Source organism: Hordeum vulgare, chromosome 2H (genome assembly GCF_904849725.1).
Source record: "Hordeum vulgare subsp. vulgare chromosome 2H, MorexV3_pseudomolecules_assembly, whole genome shotgun sequence".
In the NCBI taxonomy this organism is placed as follows: domain Eukaryota; kingdom Viridiplantae; phylum Streptophyta; class Magnoliopsida; order Poales; family Poaceae; genus Hordeum; species Hordeum vulgare.
Window position 1 is genome coordinate 543,708,036 of NC_058519.1, and position 26,066 is coordinate 543,734,101.

A 26,066-nucleotide genomic window follows, 5' to 3' on the forward strand; every position below is an offset into this window, starting at 1 on the left:
TCTCTAGGCCATGGCATTTTCTCGATCACATCAACCTTAGACTTATCGACTTCAATACCTCTTTCAGATATTTTATGTCCTAAGACGATGCCCTCATTAACCATAAAGTGGCACTTCTCCCAATTCAAGACAAGGTTGGTATATTTACATCTCTTCAAGACGCGATCAAGGTTGCTGAGGCAATCATCAAAAGAAGACCCGTAAACGGATAAGTCATCCATGAAAACCACCACAATCTTTTCAAAAAAGTCTAAGAATATAGCCATCATACATCTTTGAAAGGTAGCATGTGCATTACATAAGCCTAAAGTCATACGTCTGTAAGCAAAGGTACCGAAAGGGCAGGTGAAAGTGTTTTTTTCCTGATCATATTGTGCAACAGGTATTTGGGAGAAACCAGAATAACCATCTAGAAAGCAGAAGTGGGTGTGTTTAGACAATCTTTCTAGCATTTGGTCGATAAAAGGCAAAGGGTAATGATCTTTCCTAGTGTCCTTATTCAATTTCCTAAAATCAATCACCATCCTATAGCCAGTAATAATCCTCTGAGGGATCAATTCATTGTTATCATTAGGGACAACGGTAATACCTCCCTTCTTAGGGACGCAGTGCACCGGACTTACCCAATCATTGTGAGCAACATGATAGATAATACGTGCTTCCAGGAGCTTTAGTATTTCTTTTCTTACTACCTCTTTCATCTTAGGATTTAATCTCCGTTGATGATCAGCAACTGGTTTGGAATCAGGATCAGTTTTAATATTGTGCTAGCATAGAGTGGGACTAATGCCCTTAGGATCATCAAGAGTATATCCAATAGCAGCACGGTGCTTCCTCAGAGTTTTTAGTAACTTCTTTTCTTCATGCTCTGAGAGGCTAGCACTAATAATAACAGGATATATCTCTTTTCCATCGAGATAAGCATACTTAAGAGTATCAGGTAACTGCTTAAGCTCAAACACAGGATCACCCTTTGGTCGGTGTGGATCTCCAAGCAGTTCAACAGGCAAATTATTCTTAAGGATAGGATGTTGTTCAAAGATAACTCTATCTATCTCATTCCTTTCATGCATATGCATATCATTTTCATGCTCAAGCAAGTATTGCTCTAAAGGATCAGTAGGAGGCACAACAATAGAAGCTAGGGAAATAATTTCATCCTTACTAGGCAACTCTTTTTCATGAGGTTGTCTACCAAACTTGGAGAAATTGAACTCATGTGACACACCTTCAAAGCCAACAGTGACAGTTTGCTTCTCACAGTCAATATGAGCATTGACAGTATTGATGAAAGGTCTGCCAAATATGATGGGACAAAAGCTATCTTGTGTGGTACCAAGAACAAGAAAACAGCAGGATACTTCGTTTTACCACACACGACTTCAACATCTCTAACAATTCCCAAAGGGCAGATAGTATCTCTATTGGCAAGCCGAATAGTGACATCAATAGGTTCCATCTCAACGGGTGCAATCTCGTCTTTAATTTCGTCATATAAGGATTGAGGTATTGCACTAACACTAGCACCCACGTCACATAAACCATGATAACAATGATATCCTATCTTAACAGAAATAACAGGCGTGCCAACAACATGCCTATGTTTGTCTCTAGCATGTGGTTTAGCAATTCTAGCAGCATCTTCACAGAAGTGAATAACATGCCCATCAACATTGTCGGAAAGGAGACCTTTGATAATAGCAATGCTAGGTTCAACTTTAATTTGCTCACGGGGTGTAGGTGTTCTAATGTAGCCCTTACGTATCACAGTTGGAGCTTTAGCATGATCCTTTATTCTAACAGGGAAAGGTGGTTTCTCAATGCAAGCACTAGGAACAATAGGATCATTATAAGCAATGACTTTCTCTTCAACTGGATTGGGTTTAACTACATTGACTTCTAAGGGAGGATAATATTTAAACCACTTATCTTTAGGGAGATCAATATGAGAAACAAAAGATTCACACAATGAGGCTACTATCTGAGAGTCAAGTCCATATTTAGCGCTAAAATCACAAAAAGTATTTGTTTCAACAAATGATTTAACGCAATCAAACTTGAGATTCATACCTGACTCCTTACCTTCATCAAACTCCCAATCTTCAGAGTTGCGTTTAATTCTTTCCAATAAATTCCATTTGAAGTCAATATCTCTCTTCATAAAAGAACCGGTACAAGAAGTGTCAAGCATGGTGCGATTATCATGAGAAAGCCGAGCATAGAAATTCTGAATGATAATTTCTCTCGAGAGCTCATGGTTGTGGCATGAATATAACATTGATTTAAGCCTCCCCCAAGCTTGAGCTATACTTTCTCTGTCACGAGGCCAAAAATTAAAAATATAATTCCGATCACGATGTACCAAATGCATAGGATAAAACCTTTGATGAAATTCCAATTTCAAGCGGTTGTAGTTCCATGATCCAATATCATCACATAGCCTATACCATGTCAATTCTCTATGCCTCAAAGATAAGGGAAAGACCTTCTTCTTGACCTCATCCTCGGGCAAACCTGCAAGCTTAAATAAACCACAATCTTCATCTACATAGATTAGATGCAAGTCGGGATTCTCATCCGCGCCATGAGGGCATGTGGGGTCCCTGCTGGCCCCCTGCCTTGATTCTCCGGTTTCCCGATCTTTTTCTATTTCGGAAAAAATCTTTTTGGCAGTTTCATTCCGTTTGGACTCCGTTCAAAATCCTCCTCTAAAAGGGGTCAAAAACATGGAAAAAATAGGAACTGGCACTTGGCACTGAGTTAATAAGTTAGTCCCAAAAGATGTATAAGAGGCATGCAAAACATCCAAAGTTTGACAAGATAATAGCATGAAACCATCAAAAATTATAGATACATTGGAGACGTATCAAGGACACATGGGAATTTATGTCAAGCTAGTTTTCATCATGTTCATATGATTCATGTTCGCTACTTTGATAGTTTGATATGTGGGTGGACCGGTGCTTGGGTGCTGTCCTTACTTGGACAAACATCTGCAACTACGAAATATGAATTAAGACTAAGTCTAACCATAGTATTAAACAAGTGGATGCAAATCAGCCCCTTACGAAGCAACACATAAACTAGGGTTTAGGCTTCTGTCACTCTAGCAACCCATCATCTACTTATTACTTCCCAATGCCTTCCTCTAGGCCCAAATAATGGTGAAGTTTTATGTAGTCGACGTTCACATAACACCACTACAGGAAAGACAACATACAACGCATCAAAATATCGAACGAATACCAAATTCACATGACTATTTATTGCATGACTTATCCCATGTCCTCAGGAACAAAAGTGACTACTCAAAAAGCATAATAATATTCATGACCACAGAGGTTTTGAATAGCATCAAGGATCTGAACATATAATCTTCCACCGAGTAATCCAATTAACATCAACTACAAAGAGTAATTAACACTAGTAGCAACCTTATAAGTACCAATCGGAGTCGCGAGACGGAGATTGGTTACAAGAGATGAACTAGGGTTTGGAAATGAGACGGTGCTGATGAAGATATTGATGGTGACGAGTCCCCTCCGATGAGAGGAGTATTGGTGATGACGATGGCGACGATTTCCCCCTCCGGGAGGGAAGTTTCCTCGACAAGACGACCCTGTCGGAGCTCTAGATTGGTTCTGCTCAAGTTCCGCCTCGTGGCGGCGGCGATTCCTCCCGAAAGCCTCCTCTTGATTTTTTTTCTGGAACGAAACCCTCCTTATAGCAAAAGAGGGGAGCCAGAGGGCCAACAGGGAGCCCACAAGCCCCCTAGGCGCGACCATGGGGGTAGGCCGCGCCTAGCAGGCTTGTGGCCTCCTGGTGGCTCCCCTCTGGTACTTCTTACGCCCAGTATTTTTTATAAATTCCAAAATAATTCCTCGTTGATTTTCACGGCTTTTGGAGTTGCGGAGAATAGGTATCTCAGACTTGCTCCTTTTTCAGGCCAGAATTCCAGCTGCCGGCATTCTCCCTCTTCATGTAAACCTTGCAAAATAAGAGAGAAAATGCATAAGTATTGTATCGTGAAGTGTAATAACAGCCCATAAAGCGATAAATATCAACATAAAAGCATGATGCAAAATGTACGTATCACCTGCTTGTATGCATGATGCTACTCCGAACCCCGTGTACTCTCGATAAGTCATCCATTTGGTCCTGACTTCCAGGTTAAAACATGATTGGGTAGTGAGGGCCGACTTATAGAGAGCGAGGATAAACTAGTGGCTATCAAGCGAGTTTCACTGAAGTAAGATTCAAGTCTCATAAAACCAGTACTATTTTGTCATATACATGCACCATCTTGCATTGCATCATGCATCATACATACATATCATGCCGGTCTTCAAACCGAGTCAAAGCATATATTCTTGCAGGTGCAAATATATCTTTGAATAGCCAATTTGGCTGGATTTACAAAATGGTTTATCATAACCAATGTTAAATGATTTGGGTTTTTAAGCCAGCTCGGAATAATTGACTATTTTTGAAGAGCCGCCCTATCACATATAATGCCGAGTCATCTAATTGACCGACCCTTGGATTTCTTCAAACTTGTGCTCTGTAGTAAACTACAACACTTATGGATTTCTCAAGGATATACTTGTCGGGTTACATTGCAACCACGGTCAAGGATTTCTTTTATGACAAAAGCGTCATCAGCTCACAGAGGGGATGTGATTTTATTCTACAATTGAAGGAATAGCCCCGAGTCGATGCAGGCACACAACCCGACACTTGGGGGCTACATTATTCAAATCAAGATTACATCAAAGTATGCAAGTCCCATGTCGCTGCAAGCATGCACCATGACACTTGAGGGCTAATGCAAACTGCTCCTTCAAATCATCACATCATCAATAGACCCGGCTATTTCAAGGAGATAAGCCGGGCCTAGGGGGCTACAGGTCGCTCTTTATTCAAGTATGGATTCAAGGAAGAACCGGCTCATCATTTTTATAATGACCCGGTCCTTGGGGGCTACACATTGCCGCTCAAGGTTACATAGTCAGATCTACAAAGTCCCTGCTCAATATTTCATAATGACCCGGCCCTTGAGGGCTACATCGTATGATGTTTTATTTTCAAATGAGAAGAACGTGGAAGTCCCGAGTCACCGCAAGCAATCGATCCATCACTTGGGGGCTACACTATTCAGATCATAATTTCTGGAGTCCCAGGTTGCCGCACGCAGGACAACCCGGCACTTGGGGGCTACATCACCAAGATGTTTCACAGATCATGAGGTTCAAGTTGAAGACCCGGCCCATCACACACTGATGACTCGGCCCTTGGGGCCTACAGGTAATATGGATATATCAAAAAATTGAAGAGCACATTTATTTCGTCATGGAGGTGAAGTATTGGGAGACCGATTCAACATCACACGGATTTCTTTATCCCTAATAATTCGATATAGTCAATTGGAGTTCAGTTGTTTGATGGGGAATTACCAATAATCATGACCCGCCATTAGCAATCATGACCCGCCATTGTCAAACATAACCCGCAGAAGCAAGAGAATCTAGTTCAACATTGTGTTGATTTCTTATTCCCCAAATTTTCATCAAGCCAAAGAATTTGGAGGCCGACTCAATGTCATATGTATTTATTTTGCAAAGGACATGGACCTGCAAGATGATTGTGAAGACGACTCATTCATATGAAGAAGAGACCGGATTTCTGAGGAGCCACTTCATAAACCGGCCAAGGTTGAGAGCCGGTCACTTAGCACATTTTCTATTCTTATTTCACGAGCTTACCATGAATAAATTCAAGCTAACCTGGGGGCTAATGTCGGGGATATACCCCGCGGTATGACCCGGCAGACAGTTATGACCCAGCTGATGGTTATGACTGGGCAGACAGTTATGACTCGGCAGACAGTTATGACCCTTCAGACAGTCAAGTTCCAGAGATGAGTCCCTGAAGAGGAGTCTCGAAGACAATCCTGGTTGTAAGCCGCCCGGTCATAAGTCGCCCGGGACTCAGCAATCCGTTTGTAAGCCGCCCGATCGTAAGCCACCCGAGAGTTAGTAATCCGGTTGTAAGCCACCCGGTCGTAAGTGCTGCCTCTTGAGATTGCGTTGGTTTTTACCTTGAAGAGGAAAGGGTGATGCAGCACAGCAGCAGTAAGTATTATCCTCAGTTTTGAGAACCAAGGTATCAATCCAGTAGGAGAATCCAGTCAAGTCCAGAGTACCTGCGCAAACACAAACGAGCTTGCACCCAACTCTATAAAGGGGTTGTCAATCCCTTCAAGATTGATTGCAAAGTGAGATCAGAAGGCGGAAAGTGCAATGAAGTAAAAGTGTAAGGCTCAAAATATGATGTGAATTAGACCCCGGGGCATAGTGTTCACTAGAGGCTTCTCTCGAAATAGCAAATATCACGGTGGGTGAACAAATTACTGTCGATCAATTGATAGAACCGCGCAAAGTCATGACGATATCTAAGGCAATGATCATACATATAGGCATCACGTCCGAGACAAGTAGACCAATACTTTCTGCATCTACTACTATTACTCCACACATCGACCGCTATCCAGCATGCATCTAGTGTATTGAGTTCATGACAAACAGAGTAACGCCTTAAGCAAGATGACATGATGTACAGGGATAAACTCAAACCAATGATGAAAACCCCATCTTTTTACCCTTGATGGCAACGACACGATGCGTGCCTTGCTACCCCTTCTGTCACTGGGTGAGGTCACCGCACGGTATGAACCCAAACCAAGCACTTCTCCCATTGCAAGAAACATAGATCAAGTTGGCCAAATAAAACCCACAACTCAAAGAGAACTACAAGGATATGAAATCATGCATATAACAGATCATAAGAAACTGAAATAAGATTCATACATAATCTGATCATAAATCCACAATTCATCCAATCTCGACAAACACACCGCAAAGAAGATTACATCGGATAGATCTCCATGAAGATCATGGAGAACTTTGTATTGAAGATCCAAGAGAGAGAAGAAGGCATCTAGCTACTAGCTATGGACCCGAAGGTCTATGGTGAACTACTCACGCATCATCGGAGAGGTCATGGTGTTGATGAAGAAGCCCTCTGTATCCGAATCCCCCCTCCGGCCGGGCACCAGAACGTGCCCCAGATGGGATCTTGCGGAGACAGAAGCTTGCAGCGGCAGAAAAGTATTTTCGTGGATCTCTCTCGCAGTTCTGGAATTTTCAGGAATTTATAGGCAGAAGAGGTAGGGCACACGAACCACACGGGTCCCACAAGCCTGCTAAGCGCGGGCCCCCTGGCCACGCCTAGGGGGCTTGTGGGGTCCCCTGGTGGCCCCTGCCTTGGTTCTCAAGTCTCGTGCATATCTTCTGTTCCGGAAAAAAATCTTTTCGGAAGTTTTATTCCATTTGGACACCATTTAAAATTATCCTCTGAAAAGGTTCAAAAACACGGAAAAAATAGGAACTCGCACTTGGCACTGAGTTAATAAGTTAGTCCCAAAAAAGATATAAAAGGCATACAAAACATCCAAAGTTTGACAAGATAAAAGCATGGAACCATCAAAATTATAGATACGTTGGAGACGTATCAGTAAGTCGCGCGGGACTCAGCAATCCAATTGTAAGCCTCCCAGTCATAAGTCGCCCAGGACTCAGGAATCCGGTTGTAAGCCGCCCGGTCGTAAGCCGTCCGGGACACGGCAACCCGGTTGTAAGCCGCCCGGGACTCGGCAGTCCGGTCGTAAGCCGCCAGGGACTCAGAAGCCCACAAAAAGAAGCCCGTGATGGAGAGTCATAATAGGTTAAGCCTAAATCCGACCTGGAATCTATATGTAACCCGCCCCTTCAGCTTATATAAGGAGGGGCGAGACACCCCAAGAGGGTTAGGTTTTTTAGACGTCTCAATAGGCAGATCCATAATTTAGGTCTAGACAAGACAAATCATGAGATAGATAGATTAGACACCCATGAGATTAGAGGTGACGAGTCTGCACCCTTGTAATCGAGATCATCATATTCATCAATGAAACACAAGCAGGACGTAGGCTTTTACCTCCATCGGAGGGGCCGAACCTGGGTAAACTCGCGTCTCTCGATTCCGACCAACCCCTCTCAAGCCGCCACATGGTTGCGATGGCTCACACCTAAGTCCTTGCACGAGGACATCTGCCGTGACAAAACCACGACACTTCGGGTTCGAGAACTATGTAGATATGACCGAGAAACTCTCTGGCCAATATCCAATAGCGGGACCTCGATGTACATATTGGATCCTACATATTCTACGAAGATCTTATCGGTTGAACCTGTGTGTCAAGGATTCACACAATCTCGTATATCATTCACTTTGTCCTTTGGTATGTTACTTGCTCGAGATTCAATCGTTGGCATCTCTATACCTATTTCAATCTCGTTACCGTCAAGTCTCTTTACTCGTTCCGTAATACCAGATCCTGTGACTAACTCTTTAGTCACATTGCTTGCAAGGCTTGTTTGTGATGTTGTATTACCGAGTGGGCCCCGAGACACCTCTCCGTCACATGAAGTAACAAATCCCAGTCTTGATCCATGCTAACTGAAAGGACACCTTCGGAGATGCCTGTAGACTACCTTTATAGTCACCCATTAACGTTGCAATGTTTGATACACACAAGGAATTCCTCCGGTGTGAGTGAGTTACATGATCTCATGGTCATAGGAATGAATACTTGACATGCAGAAAACAATAGAAACAAAATGACATGACCATATGCTATGTTTACAGTTTGGGTCTTGTCCACCACATCATTCTCCTAATGATGTGATCCCATCATCAAGTGACAACACTTGTCTTATGGCTAGGAAACATTAACCATCCTTGACCAACAGGCTAGTAAACTAGAGACTTACTAGGGACATTGTTTTGTCTATATATCCACACATGCATTTATGTTTCCATTCAATACAATTATAGCATGGATAATAAACGACTATCTTGAAACAAGAAATATAATAATAACTATTTTATGAATGCCTCTAGGGCATATTTCCAACATGGATTTCACTTAAAATTTCTTGCCCCTCTTCAGGAGAGACACATCTCTGGAATACACCAGTACTGCTCCGCCAATGTAGCTCGCCTTTAATGATAGTCATAGATTTAGACCGACGCACTATTTGGCGAGCCTCAACCTCCTCGGATGGGAATTCTCCTCTAGTGAGATATGTCAAGTATGGTACCGTCCATTTTGGGGTCGCATGTAGAGCCTGTTGGGGATCGTAGTAAGTTCAAAAAAAAATCCTACGCCATACAAGGATCTATCTATGGAGAAACCAACAACGAGAGATGTTGTAGAGCATCTTCATACCTTTTAAGATCGCTAAGCGGATCTTTACTATGAACGCGGTTGATGGAGTCGTACTCGCAAGGATTCACATCGCGGTGGATTCCTATATATGTGCCGAACTACGGCACCTCAGCGTTTAACACACGTGCATCCCGGTGATGTCTCCAACCCCTTGAACCAGCAAGGAGGAAGGAGAGGTTGAGGGAGAGAGCTCCGACAATACGACGGCGTGGTGGCGGTGGAGCTACGTTGTTCTCCAGTAGAGCTTCGCTAAGCTATGCGGAGGACGAGGAGAGAGAGAGGAAGGGGGTGCATCGAGAGAGAGTTTTCGTGTCACAAATTAGACCCAAACCTTGGGTATTTATAGGAGGGAGGGAGAGACGGTGCGCACCCCTAGGGTTCCCTCCCTAGGGGTGGCGGCAGCCCTAGATGGCCAGGGAGGGCCGGCGGCCAAGGTGGAGAGGAGGGTGGCGCCCTAGGTGGGCCTTGGGGCCCTTATGCGCCTAGGGTTTGCTCCCTCCACCTCTCCTTGCGCCTTGGGCTGAGAGGGGAGGGCGCACCAGCCCACTTTGGGCTGGTCCCTGATGCCTACTACGCAACCTTCTTCTTGTAGACGTTGTTGGGCCTCCAAGTGCAGAGGTTTGTAGGACAGTAGCAATTTTCCCTCAAGTGGGTGACCTAAGGTTTATCAATCCGTGGGAGGCGTAGGATGAAGATGGTCTCTCTCAAGCAACCCTGCAACCAAATAACAAAGAGTCTCTTGTGTCCCCAACACACCCAATACAATGGTAAATTGTATAGGTGCACTAGTTCAGCGAAGAGATGGTGAAACAAGTGCAATATGGATGGTAGATATAGGTTTTTGTAATCTGAAATTACAAAAACAGCAAGGTAACTAGTAACAAAAGTGAGCACGAACGGTATTGCAATGCGTGGAAACAAGGCGTAGGGTTCATACTTTCACTAGTGAAGTTCTCTCAACTATGATAACATAATTGGATCATATAACTAGCCCTCAACATGCAACAAAGAGTCACTCCAAAGTCACTAATAGCGTAGAAGAAACGAAGAGATTATTGTCGGGTACGAAACCACCACAAAGTTATTCTTTATGATTGATCTATTCAAGAGTCCGTAGTAAAACAGCACGAAGCTATACTTTCCGTTCAATCTTTCATAGAGTTCGTACTAGAATAACACCTTAAGATACTTATCAACCAAGATCCTAATGTCACCTAGATACTCCATTGTCAGCTCAAGTATCCGTGGGTATGTGAAAAGACCTCGATGACGCCTAGAGGGGGGGGGTGAATAGGCTATTTAAAAACTTCTTCGGATTTGGCTTGAACCTAATACGGAAATAAACTAAGAGGGTACTTGTCAAGCACAAATCCTAAATGCACTAGGCACTGCAACGTGTATCAACAACACGATCTACCAAGATGGACACAATACAGTTACTAACAAGCACAAGTAAGTTACACAAACTTACTTGAGCTATATCACACGACAAGTAGGTGAACGACACAAGATACTAGATCACACTATATCACACGATATATCAAAAGCTGCAAGTGTGAACGTGTGGATATAGAGGGTATGCTTGAATGATTAATCCTGTACAAGAAATATCCAACACAATATAATGAGCACAAACAATATGCAATGTATGTATGCTCAAGTAACACAAGTATACCACAAGTAAGGAGTTAGGGTTAAGGATAACCAAGGTCACAGAGACGAAGATGTATCCCGATGTTCACTTCCTTGGAGGGAAGCTAGTCACCGTTAGAGAGGTGGATGTTACCACGAAGGCACACCAACGCCACGAAGGCTCAACCTATTCTCCCTTTGAGATAACACCACGAAGGCGTTTCTCCACCACTAGTGGTAAGCCTTTGAGGTGGCTTCCAAACCCTCACAAACTTTTCCGGGGGAAATCACACAGATTGATTCCTCTCCAAAGAACTCCTACCCCCTAGGAGTCTCCAACCTCCAAGAGTAACAAGATCACGGGGAATGCTCAAAACTTGCTCAAATCTCAAATAGCTTGGGTTGAGAGGAGGAGAGGGAGACGATCTATCTTTTGATGGGAACAACTCTCAAAGGGGCTCACAAATGCTCTTGGGATCTAAGATTTGGTGTGACCAAATGTGTGTGAGGTAGAAATGTGTTCTTATGAGGATAAGGCTGTGTTGGGCCCCCTCTCATGAAGTGGGAGGGGGGTATTTATAGTGGGGAGAGAAAAACAGCCGTTGGGGACACTTTAAGTCACACAGGGGTCGGACATCCGGCAGTTCACGGATGTCCGGGCATTCACAAGGGGTCGGACGTCTGACAGGGGTCGGACGTCCGAGGGCTGTAAATATATCTGGAACCACTGTGGAGTTGAACAGGGACCGGACGTCCAGAGAAGGCCGGAAGTCCGAGTTATTCGACTCAAACTTCTCTGGTGCAAGATTCCGGATTTTCGGAAGGGGACGGACGTCCGGCCCTCGGACAACCGGAGGGAGCCGGAAGTCCGAGTTATATGGCTCAAGTTTCTCTGGTGCAAAGCTCCGGATTTCCGAAGCTGGTCGGACGTCCAGCCCTCGGACGTCCGGAGGGAGCCGGAAGTCCGAGTTATGTGGCTCAAGTTTCTCTGGTGCAAAGCTCCGGATTTCTGAAGCTGGTCGGACGTCCGGCCCTCGGACGTCCGGAGGGAGCCGGAAGTCCGAGTTATATGGCTCAAGTTTCTCTGGTGCATAGTTCCAGATTTCCGAAGCTGGTCGGACGTCCGGGTCTCGGACGTCCGGAGGAGGCCGGATGTCCGAGGCACTGGTCCTGTTTTCTGATAACAGCAGAGCAGTGGAGATGTGGTAAGAGCAGAACAGTGGATATCTAGTTTGAGCAAGTTCATCACAAAACCTGTATCCCCTCTTAATAGTGTGGGATCCCTAAAGACTCAAGAATTATAAAAGGGGTACCGATGATCCATACTTGAGTGTATAGTTTTATTCGCTGATCATCACTCCGCACCAGTAACGTCTAAGGAACTGATACCTTTGAGTTAGCCCTTTCACTTGAGCTTGATGTTGTTGTTCCTTCTTGGCTCAAGTTGAAAGCAAGACATGATGAAGTCTTCAAGCAGCTCTCCCATACACAATGTGGAAAGCCTAGCTTATGTATTCATCTTCATTTGTCCACCATGTGAACATCCACAAGAATCAAGCATGTAGTGCTCAGGAATGCTTATCTTGATCTTGTCCTTGTTAGCACATGCACTTGTCCTTATCAACACATGATCATTAACAATAGTTTCAATGTTATATTCGTGCTGATCCACTTGAACTTGCACACCACAATCTTGATGACGATCACCACTTGACGTCATCCTTCATGGGTTGTATGAGATCTTCCTTTTGACACAAGTCCATGGAAGCACACCTAACCCCCACATAGGACTCTCACAAAGACCATGGGTTAGTACACAAACACGTAATGGACAATGCTTACCATACCATGGGATCACTTGATCCCTCTCGGTACATCTTATACGCTTTGTGTGTTGATCATCTTGATTTACTCTTTGTCTGAGATCTTGATCAACCTAGTGTCTCTATGACCATTCTTTGGATAATACCTTGAATACCATCTTGGTCATCATATAAACTCCTTGAACCCAACAGATGGACTTCAAGAAGTGCCTATGGAAACATCCTATAAATATAACTTAAGGCAAACATTAGCCCATAGGAATTGTCATCAATTACCAAAACCACATATGGAGATATGTGCTCTAACAATCTCCCCCATTTTGGTAATTGAAGACAACCACTTCAAGAGAGTTTATATAAGGAAATAAGCATAACCAAGAGCACACATACAAGGTAATAATGCATGCGTGCAAGATGTAATTGCTTACGCAATAAAAGCAAAACCCTCTAAACATATCCAAACTAAACTCTCTAAACTTCTCCCCCATTGGCATCGATTGCCAAAATGGACGAAAAGTTTAGAAAGCCAATATAGTAGGTGGTCCTCCAAAAAGTGTGTACTTCTCAGCACATGAGTGCAGAGAAATACACAAATACAATGATAAGTTGTTGGAGGAAAACAAACTATATTGAGGACCCAAAGATTGCAAATAAAAGGATCGTATGCCACAAAGAAATACAAAAATAGAGGCAAGCAATCAAAAGATTCCAGATGGAACAAACAATCATATGGTCCTACAAACCACATGAATAAAAGATACTATGATAAAGGCAAGAGAGTGTTTTATCAAAAACTAGAGAAGCTCCCCATGATTTGTGCACTAATATGAGATTTTTGTATTTGATACAGGTGCACAAAATAGGATCGTTGCTCCCCCAAAATGAATAAAAACACACAACGAGTGCAAGAAGATAGATGGGACAATAAGCATATCAATTGCACAAAACAAATGGTTGAGCAACATGTAAAAGAAGCAACTTAAGAATAGGCTCAACCAAAGTAATGTGTGTGAGTCATGGCAAAGCACTTGAGAAGACTAAGATAAGGATGAGCATTACTCATCAACATAGTCTTGATGAAATGAGATACAAAGTGCAAGACATATCATTCCCACACACACATACTAGAAAATGGGTTCACAAGCTTACTAATAAACAAAATAAGAACCAACGCTTGTGACAACCCATTGTGAAGCTAGGAAGTAAGAACCTTGTCAAGAGGAGGGATACTAATTGAAATGGCAAAACCCTCATCAAGACAAGCATGAGGAAAAATAATCTTCACGGCCAAAGAGTGCATCAAGATGTAGGAAAATAAGATACGCACTCAAAAAAAATCCTTTCACGAAGCCACCAAAAACTGAAAAAGGAAATGTAACGATGGACGTGAAAGAAAAGAGGATATCAATTAGAGATGTAACTTCTCTCATGTGTAAAAAGATTCTAAGTAGAAGACAATCATGATGATATATATCCACAAAGAAGGATGTACACACGAAATGGTTACAAGAAGGAACAAACTAGATATCCAAAAGGAAGTCATAAATATATCAATGAGATCTTTTGCTTGGAAGCATAGCACATGGCCTAATATTTTCTTATTGTACAATATGAACTTCCAACATACGAACATCAAAGACATCCCAACTAGTAGTAAGACATCATCGTTCGGATGCTTTGAGAAAGCAAACAAGTACTTCAAGAACGAATCAAGAGATTCATGCCATGATGCAACCTGGAAAAGAAAAGACAGGTTGGGGCCTTTGCAAGAAAAGAATGCATGAAGTGGATACTTGTTACCGAGACAACATTGGATTCATGTAGTAGATAGTTGTTCTTTGATCATTCTAACTTGGCTCCAATAATCACATGGTCACAACACCTTCCTTATAGGTGAGCCGAGCATCCAATGCATCTCCAGTTGTTCCTGGAACAGCAAAACAAACAAAATGGTGCCCAAACTCATTGGGACCAAAGAGTTAGAAAACCAGCAATACATAGGACAAACTCCACATACATATGTGCATATAGACATGAATTTGAATTTCATGCACACTTTAACCAATTTATGACAAGGTGGAGTTTCCCTTATATATTGGGTCAAAGAAGGAAAGCAAGCAAAAGAAGTTGTATATAGTAGATATGCATGCTCAAGACTCTCAAGAATCAACTCAACACAAAGTTGATAAGTCACCAAAAGACAAGGTATCAAGTGATAAAAAGATCCTAAACAAAAATGAAATATCATTTGAAGGATATCAACTCCAAAGGGGAAACTCAATTCATTACAAGAAGGGAGAGGGGGAAGAGCATCATAAGATCCAACTATAGTACCAAAGCCCACGGTACATCGAGATCAAGACATCTCAAGAACGCGAGAGAGAGATATCAAACACATAGCTACTGGTACATACCCTCAGCCCCGAGGGAGAACTACTCCCTCCTCGTCATGGAGATCGCCGGGATGATGAAGATGGCCACCGTAGATGGATTCCCCCTCCGGTAGGTTGCTGGAACGGGCTCCAGATTGTTTTTTTTGTGGCTACAGAGGCTTGAATTTATAGGAATTTATGGCGGTGGAATTACGTCGGTTGGGCCCACGAGGAGGTCACAAGCCTAGTAGGCGCCGCCTAGGGGGGTGGTGGCGGCCTCAGGGCTTGTGAATCCCTCGTGGCTCTTCTGGACTTCTTCCGAAGCTTCGGGGGTCTCTTTTGGTCCAAAAAAAATCATCGTAAAGTTTCATTCCATTTGGACTCCGTCTAAAAAAGGGTCAAAAACACGGAAAAAACAGAAACTGGCACTTGGCACTGAGTTAATAGGTTCGCCCCAAAAAATATATAAAAGGCACATAAAACATCCAAAGTTTGACAAGATAACAACATGGAACCATCAAAAATTATAGATACGTTGGAGACGTATCAAGCATGCCCAAGCTTAACTCCTACTCGTCCTCGAGTAGGGAAGTGATAAAGAATGAATTTTTTATGCTTTCATGCTACCTAGCATAGATGTCCTTTGTAACTCCTCTTATGTGACATGAATGTTCAGATCCTTTAGACTCAAAACAATGGTTTGCTATTGACATGGAGACAATAATACTTCAAGCAAACTAGCAAGGTAATCATGAACTTTCAAAATAACAAGGCCAAAAAGAAAGTTATCCCTACAAAATCATATAGTCTGGCGATGCTCTATCATCCTTGCACAACGAATTTAGATCATGCACAACCTCGGTATTGGCCAAGTAATTGTTTTCACACCTTTACTTTCTCAAACTTTTTCAACTCTCACGCAATACATGAGCGTGAGCCATGGTTATAGCACTATAGGTGGAATGGAGTGGTGGAGGTTGTGAAGATGGTCACATTGACTAGGCATATCAATGAGCTATGGAGATGCTCATCAGTAGATATCAATGTGAATGAGTAGGGATTGCCATACAAATGATGCACTAGAGCTAGGAGTATGTGAAAGCTCTTAAGGAAAACTGGTGGGTGTGCATCCTTCTTGCTTGCTCACGAAGACCTAAGGCAATTTTGAGGAAGCCTATCATTGGAATATACAAGCCAAGTTATATAATCAAAATTTCCCACTAGCTATATGGTGGTGACAAAATGAGAGACTCTCAATCATGAAGATCATGGTGCATAATATGAAGCACAAGTGTGGAAAGGAGATAGTAGCATTGTCCCTTCTCTCTTTTTCTCTCATTTTTTTGGTGGGCTCTTTGGCCTCTTTTTTTTTGTGTGTGTGCATCTTTGGCCTATTTTTGTAAATGGGCTTTGCTGGCCTCTTTTATTTCCTCACATGGGACAATGCTCCATCAATGATGATCATCACACTTACAACTCAAAACTTAGAGCAATGATAACTCTATATGGAATGCCTTCGGTAGTGTACCGTGACAATGATCTAGCATGGCATAGACATCAATGGAAACATCATGCTAGCTATCTTATGATCATGCAATGGCAATGTAGAAGCTGTTGCACATGTCATGGTGGTATTTGCATGGAAATATATCTCGGAATGGCTTTGAAAAAGCCTTGGTAGGTAGGTATGGTGGCTGTTTTGAGGAAGGCTAATGGTGGTTTTATGCACGGGCGAAAGTTGCATGGCACTAAAGAAGATAGTGATGGTGGAAGGTGAAAGTGCATCTAAACCATGGACTCAAAATTAGTCAAGAAGAACTCATATACTTGTTGCAAAAGTTTTATTAGTAATCGAAACAAAGCATTCAACGCATACTCCTAGGGGAAGGGTTGGTAGGTATAAACCATCGCGCGATCCCGACCGCTACACAAAGGATGACAATCAACAAACTAATCATGCTCAAACTTCATCACATAGCGGTTCATAGCATAAGACAACTACCAAGCCATGCACCACTGTGCACTAAAAGATATAAGTGAAGCACATAGAGCAAAATCAACTGGCTCTAAAGATATAAGTGAAACACATGTGAGCTGAATTGCCTAACTCAAAGGATATAAGTGAAGCTCGACAAAATCACGGTGAGTGCATGTCTCCCTCTCTAGGTGTGCATCAAGGAAGATTGTGACACAACAAAAATAAAAGACTCCCACGATACAATACGCTCCAAGCAAAACACATATCATGTGGTGAATAAAAATATAGCTCCAAGTAACATTACCGATGGATTGAAGACGGAAGAGGGGATGCCTTCCCGGGGCATCCCCAAGCTTAGGCTTTTTCAGCATCCTTGAATCAACTTGGGGTGCCTTGGGCATCCCCAAGCTTGAGCTATTTCCACTCTTTATCTCTTTGTCCATAAGAACTTCACCCAGAACTTGAAAACTTCACAACACAAAACTTAAACAGAAACTCGTGATATCATTAGTATAAGAAAGCAAATCACCACTTCCTTAGGTACTATAGAAAACTTAAATTATACTTATGTTGGTGTTGGGTTGCTGTATTTTCACTTTTCCATGGCTAGTACCCTCCGATACTATCCATAGTTTCATCAACATAAGTAACCAACTCAACAAGAACAGAATCTGTTAACAGCAGACCAGTCTATAGCAATCTGTATACTTCGTATACTTATGGTACTTCAAAAAATCTAAAAAATTACGAAAGCATGAAGAAATTGCATAGCAATCAGCAGAAAAACGAATTAACTCAAAAGCCCTTACATAATAAAAATTAAAATTCTTTTCGTGAGCAGAAAGTTTCTGTCTTTTTCCAGCATGATCAAACAATCATCACCAAGACTAATCATAACGGTTTTGCTTGGCACAAACAGAAAAAGAAACACAAAATACACAATCATAACAGAATTATTATGGTGTGGATAAAAAAAAACAGGAAGCAAAAAGCAAATAAAAATTTATTCATTGGGTTGCCTCCCAACAAGCGCTATCGTTTAACGCCCTTAGCTAGGCATTGATTTCAATGATGCTCACATAAAAGGTAAGGATTGAAACACAACGAGAGCATCATGGAGCAAATGGATAGCACATTTAAGTCTAACCCACTTCCTATGCATAGGGATTTTGTGATCAAACAATTTATTGGAGCAAGAATCAACTAGCATAGGAAGGCAAAACAAGCATAGGTTCAATAATTTCAACATATGGAGAGCAAGCTTGATACTATTGCAATAAGTAGAAGCATATGATCCTCTCTCATAGTAATTTTCAGTAGCATCATGAACGAATTCAACAATATAACCAGCACCTAAGGCTTTCTTTTCATGATCTACAAGCATAGGAATTTTACTACTCTCCACATAAGAAAATCTATTCTCAAGAATAGTAGTGGGAGTATCGTAAAAGACTTGAGCATTACAAATTGTGTCCACAATGAAAAAGCAAGGTTTAGCAAAGGGGTTCTCGAGAGTATGCCAAGTTTAACCATCCCTCTTCTTTAAAGCATAAGTATCCTCACAATAATCATCATAGATAGGGGGGCATGCTTTCATCAAAATGATTTTGATCATTCAAAGTGGAAGAACTAAAAAGATCATCTTCATCAAATATATTATCCAGAAGCTTGTGGCTTTGCATATCATTAGCATCATGGGTATTTAAAGAATTCATGCTAAGAACATTGCAATCATGCTAATCATTCACACATTCTATGCCAAGCATTCTATGTAATTCTTCTTTCAGCACTTGAGCACAATTTTCCTTCCCATCATGCTCACGAAAGACATTGAAAAGATGGATCATATGAGGCATCCTCAATACATTTTTTTAGTTTTCAGCGAAAGAACAAGAAACAAAAAGATTCGATTGCAAGATCTAAAGATATACCTTCAAGCGCTAGCCTCCCCGGTATCAGCGCCAGAAAAGAGCTTGATGTCTACTACGTAACCTTCTTCTTGTAGACGTTGTTGGGCCTCCAAGTGCAGAGGTTTGTAGGACAGTAGCAATTTTCCCTCAAGTGGGTGACCTAAGGTTTATCAATCCGTGGGAGGCGTAGGATGAAGATGGTCTCTCTCAAGCAACCCTGTAACCAAATAACAAAGAGTCTCCTGTGTCCCCAACACACCCAATACAATGGTAAATTGTATAGGTGCAGTAGTTCGGCGAAGAGATGGTGAAACAAGTCCAATATGGATGGTAGATATAGGTTTTTGTAATCTGAAATTACAAAAACAGCAAGGTAACTAGTAACAAAAGTGAGCACGAACGGTATTGCAATGCGTGGACACAAGGCCTAGGGTTCATACTTTCACTAGTGAAGTTCTCTCAACAATGATAACATAATTGGATCATATAACTAGCCCTCAACATGCAACAAAGAGTCACTCCAAAGTCACTAATAGCGGATAACAAACAAAGAGATCATTGTCGGGTACGAAACCACCACAAAGTTATTCTTTCTGATCGATCTATTGAAGAGTCCGTAGTAAAATAGCACGAAGCTATTCTGTCCGTTCAATCTTTCATAGAGTTCGTACTAGAATAACACCTTAAGATACTTATCAACCAAGACCCTAATGTCACCTAGATACTCCATTGTCACCTCAAGTATCCGTGGGTATGATTATACGATATGCATCACACAATCTAAGAATCATCTATTCAACCAACACATAGAACTTCAAAGACTGCCCCAAAGTTTCTACCAGAGAGTCAAAACGTGTGTCAACCCGTGTGCATAGGTTCCCAATGTCACGAACCCGCAAGTTGATCACCAAAACATACATCAAGTACTCACATGAATCCACGTGTGCCAACCCATATGCATAGGTTCCCAATTGTCACAAACCCGCAAGTTGATCACAATAGATAGACACATGCAAGACGTACATCAAGTGTTCTCAAAGACTCAATCCGATAAGATAACTCCAAAGGGGAAACTCAATTCATTACAAGAAGGGAGAGGGGGAAGAGCATCATAAGATCCAACTATAGTAGCAAAGCCCACGGTACATTGAGATCAAGACATCTCAAGAATGCGCGAGAGAGAGATCAAACACATAGCTACTGGTACATACCCTCAGCCCCAAGGGAGAACTACTCCCTCCTCATCATGGAGATCGCCGGGATGATGAAGATGGCCACCGGAGATGGATTCCCCTCCGGCAGGGTGCTAGAACGGGCTCTAGATTGGTTTTTGGTGGCTACAGAAGCTTGCGGCGGCGAAACTCCCGATCTAGGTTTCTTTTTCGGGGTTTCTGAATTTATAGGAATTTATGGCGGTGGAATTACGTCGGTTGGGCCAACGAGGAGGTCACAACCTGGTAGGCGCCGCCTAGGGGGGTGGTGGCGGCCTCAGGGCTTGTGACTCCCTCGTGGCTCTTCTGGCCTTCTTTGAAAGCTTCCGGGGTCTCTTTTGGTCCAAAAAAATCATCGTAAAGTTTCATTCCATTTGGACTCCGTCTGAAAAAGGGTCAAAAACACGGAAAAAACAGAAACTGGCACTTGGCAGTGAGTTAATAGGTTAGTCCGAAAAAATATATAAAAGGCATATAAAAGATCCAAACTTTGACAAGATAACAACATGAAACCATCAAAAATTATAGATACGTTGGATACGTATCAGTCCCCTTCCACCTTTTGGCCCATGAAGCCTCTTGGGGCTGGTGGCCCCTCCCGGTGGACCCCCGGAACCCTTCCGGTGGTCCCGGTACGTTACGGGTGACGCCCGAAACACTTCCGTGTCCGAAACCTCACATCCTATATATCAATATTTACCTCCGGACCATTTCGGAGCTCCTCGTGACGTCCCGAATCTCATCCGGGACTCCGAACAACCTTCGGTAACCACATACACAATTTCTTAAGTGTGTAGACCCTACGGGTTCGGGAGACATGCATACATGACCGAGACATATCTCCGACCAATAACCAACATCGGGGTCTAGATATCCATGTTGGTTCCCACATGTTCCACAATGATCTCATCAGATGAACCATGATGTCAAGGATTCAATCAATCCCACATGCAATTCCCTTAGTCTATCGGTATGATACTTGCCCGAGATTCGATCGTCGGTATCCCTATACCTTGTTCAATCTCGTTACCCGGCAAGTATCTTTACTTGTTCCATAACACATCATCTCGTGGCTAACCCCTTAGTAACTCTGAGCTCAATATGATGATGGATTACCGAGTGGGCCCAGAGATACCTCTCCATCACACGAAGTGACAAATCCCGGTCTCGATTCGTACAACTCAACTCAAACTTTCGGAGATACTCGTAGTGCACCTTTATAATCACCCAGTTACATTGTGACGTTTGGTACACCCAAAGCACTCCTACGGTATCCGGGAGTTGCACAATCTCACGGTCTAAGGAAATGATACTTGAGATTAGAAAGATTTAGGAGAGGAACACCACGATCTAGTGCTATGCTTAGGATTGGGTCTTGTCCATCACATCATTCCCCAATGATGTGATCCCGTTATCAATGACATCCAATGTCCATGATCAAGAAACCATGATCATTGATAACCCACAAGTATAGGGGATCGCAACAGTTTTCGAGGGTAGAGTATTCAACCCAAATTTATTGATTCGACACAAGGGGAAGCCAAAGAATATTCTCAAGTATTAGCAGTTGAGTTGTCAATTCAAGCACACCTGAAAGATTTAGTATTTGCAGCAAAGTATCAGTAGTAGAGTAGTGTGATAGAAACAGTAGCAACGGTAACCAGCAGCAGCATAGTAACAACAGTAGCGACAGAGTAGCAGCAGTGACAGCAGTAGCTGCAAAGTAACGTAGCAAGGACTAGTAGGAAAAACTCGTAGGCATTGGATCGGTGATGGATGATTATGCCGGATGTTATTCATCATGCAACAGTTATAACTCGGGCCCTAGTGACAAGCATTAAGCATGGCAAAGTAGTAGCAACATCAATCTCAGAACATAGTGGATACTAGGGATCAATCCCCGTCAAAACTAACTCGATTACATGATAGATCTCATCCAACCCATCACCGTCCAGCAAGCCTACGATGAGATTACTCACGAACGGTGAAGAGCATCATGGAATTGGCGATGAAGGAAGGTTGGTGATGACGATGGCGACGATCTCCCCTCTCCGGAGCCCACAACGGACTCCAGATCTGCCTTCCAAATGAAGAACAGGAGGTGGCGGCGCCTCCATATCGTAAAACGCGATGAACTCTTCTGCCTGATTTATTTTCCGGATGAAAGGGACTAAATAGACCTCAGATTGGAGGCGGTGGAGCAACCTGGGCCCCACAAGCCTGCCAGGCGCGGCCAGGGGCCGCGCGTGGTGGGCTTGTGGGCTCTCAGATCCACCCCTCCGGTTGATTCTTGCGCTAGTATTTTTTATATACTCCCCAAAAAATCCCCGTAAACTTCTCGGTCATTCCGAGAACTTTTATTTCTACGCAAAAACAACACCATGGCAATTCTGCTGAAAACAGCGTTAGTCCGGGTTAGTTCCATTCAAATCATGCAAATTAGAGTCCAAAACAAGGGCAAAATAGTTTGGAAAAGTAGATACGATGGAGACGTATCAATCATCTATTGATAAACGGGCTAGCCAACTAGAGGCTCACTAGGGACACATTGTGATCTATATATTCACACATGTATTATGGTTTCTGGTTAATACAATTATAGCATGAATGATAGACAATTATCATGAACTGGAAATATAATAATAACAAATTTATTATTGCCTCTAGGGCATATTTCCAACAGTCTCCCACTTGCACTAGAGTCAATAATCTAGTTACATTCTGATGAATCGAACACCCATATAGTTCTGGTGCTGATCATGCTTTGCACTTGGAAGAGGTTTAGTCAACGGATCTATGACATTCAGATCCGTATGTACTTTACCAATATCTATATCTCCATCCTGGATGTATCCACGAATGGAGTTGAACCGGCGCTTCATGTGCTTGGTCTTCTTGTGAAACCTGGGCTCCTTTGCAATAGCTATAGCTCCAGTGTTGTCTCAGAACAGAGTCATCGGGCCCGACGCACTTGAAATCATTCCTAGGTCGGTGATGAACTCCTTCATCCAGACAACTTCCTGTGCTGCTTCCGAAGCAGCTATATACTCCGCTTCACCTTTAGATGCCGCCACGACACTTTGCTTGCAACTACATCAGCTAACTGCCCCATTATTCAAAATGTACACGTATCCGGTTTGTGACTTGGAGTCATCTGGATCTGTGTCGAAGCTAGCATCGATGCAACACTTTACGACGAGCTCTTCGGCACCTCCATAGACGAGAAACATATCTTTAGTCCTTTTCTGGTACTTTAGGATATTCTGGACCGCTGTCGAGTGGTCACTCCTGCATCACTCTAGTACCTCCCTACCAAACTAATGGCAAGGTTCACATGAGGCCTGGTACACAGCATGGCATACATGATAGAGCCTATGGCTGAAGCATAGTGGACGGTACTCATATTTTCTCTATCTTCCGCCGTGGTCGGTCTATTAGTTGCACTCAACCTCACACCTTGCAATACAGGCAAGAACCCCTTCTTAGCCTTCTCCATATTGAACTTCTTCAACATCTTGTCAAGGTATGTGCTTTGTGAAAGACCTATGAGGCGTCTCGATCTATCTCTATAGATCTTGATGCCTAATATGTAAGCAGCTTCTCCAAGGTCCTTCATTGAAAAACTCTTATTCAAATAGGCCTTGATTCTTTCCAATAGTTCTATATCATTTCCCATCAACAATATGTGATCCACATATAACATGAGAAATGCTACAAAGCTCCCACTCACTTTCTTGTAAATACGGGCTTCTCCATAAGTCTGTATAAACCCAAACGCTTTGATCACATCATCAAAGCGAATGTTTCAACTCCGAGATGCTTGCACCAACCCATATATGGAGCGCTCGAGCTTGCATACCTTGTTAGCATTGCTAGGATCGACAAAACCTTCCGGTTGTATCATATACAATTCTTCTTTAAGAAAGCCATTCATTAATGTTGTTTTTACATCCATTTGCCAGATTTTTTAATCATAAAATGTATCAATTGCTAACATTAATCGGACCGACTTCAGCATCACTATGGGTGAGAAGGTCTCATCATTGTCGATGCCTTGAACTTGTCGATAACCCTTAGCGACAAGTCGAGCTTTATAAATGGTCGCATTACCATCCGCGTCAGTCTTCTTCTTGAAGATCCATTTATTTTTCTATGGCTCGCCGATCATCGGGCAAGTCCACCAAAGTCCATACTTTGTTCTCATACATGGATCCTATCTCGGATTTCATGGCCTCAAGCCATTTGTTGGAATCTGAGCCCGCCATCGCTTCTTCATAGTTCGAAGGTTCATTGTTGTCTAACAACATGATTTCCATGACAGGGTTGCCCTACCACTCTGGTGCGGAACATACCCTTGTCGACCTTCAAGGTTCAATAGCAAGTTGATCCGAAGTGTCATGATCATCATCATTAACTTCATCTCTAGCTGGTGCAGGCGCCTTAGAAACATTTTCTTGTGCTGCGCTACTCTTCGGTTCGAGAGAAGGTAAAATTAACTCATTAAGTTCTATTTTCCTCCCACTTACTTCTTTCGAGAGAAACTCTTTCTCTAGAAAGGATCCGTTCTTAGCAACAAAGATGTTGCCTTCGGATCTAAGATAGAAGGTGTACCCCATAGTTTCCTTAGGGTATCCTATGAAGACGCATTTTTTCGCTTTGGGTTTGAGCTTCTCTGGTTGAAGTTTCTTCACATAAGCATCGCAGCCCCAAACTTGAAGAAACGACAACATAGGTTTCTTGCCAAACCATAATTCATACGGTGTCGTCTCAATGGATTTAGACGGTGCCCTATTTAAAGTGAATGCGGAAGTTTCCAATGCTTATCCCCAAAATGATAGCGGTAAATCGGTAAGAGACATCATAGATCGCATCATATCCAATAAAGTGCGATTATTTCCGTAGGTGCGGTGTGCCAGGCGGCGTGAGTTGTGAAACAATTCCATATTTCCATAGGTGCGTGCCAAACTCATGACTCAAATATTCTCCTCCACGATGAGATCATAGAAACTTTATTTTCTTGTCGCATTGATTCTCCACCTCACTCTGAAATTCCTTGAACTTTTCAAAGGTTTCAGACTTGTGTTTCATTAAGTAGACATACCCATATCTACTTAAATCATTAGTGAGGGTGAGAACATAACGCTAGCCACCGCGAGCTTCAATGCTCATTGGACAGCATACAATAGTATGTATTGTTTCCAACAAGTTAGTTGCTCGCTCCATTGTTCCGAAGAACAGAGTCTTGGTCATCTTGCCCATGAGGCACGATTCGCACGTGTCAAATGATTCAAAATCAAGTGACTCCAAAAGTCCATTTGTATGGAGTTTCTTCATGCGCTTTACGCTGATATGACCAAGGTGGCAGTGCCACAAGTATGTGGGACTATCATCATCAACCTTACATCTTTTGGTACTCACACTATGAATATGTGTAACATCTCGATCGAGATTCATCGGGAATAAACCATTAACTAGCGGGGCATGACCATAAAACATTCCACTCATATAAATAGAACAACCATTATTCTCAGATTTAAATGAGTAGCCATCTTGCATCAAGCGAGATCCCGATACAACGTTCATGCACAAAGCTGGTACTAAATAACAATTATTAAGGTTTATAACTAATCCTGAAGGTAGATGTAGAGGTAGCGTGCCGACGGAGATCACATCGACCTTGGAACCATTCCCGACACGCATCGACACCTCGTCCTTAGCCAGCCTACGCTTGTTCCGTAGTTCCTGCTTAGAGTTTCAAATGTGAGCAACAACACCGGTATCAAATATCCAGGAGCTACTATGAGTGCTGGTA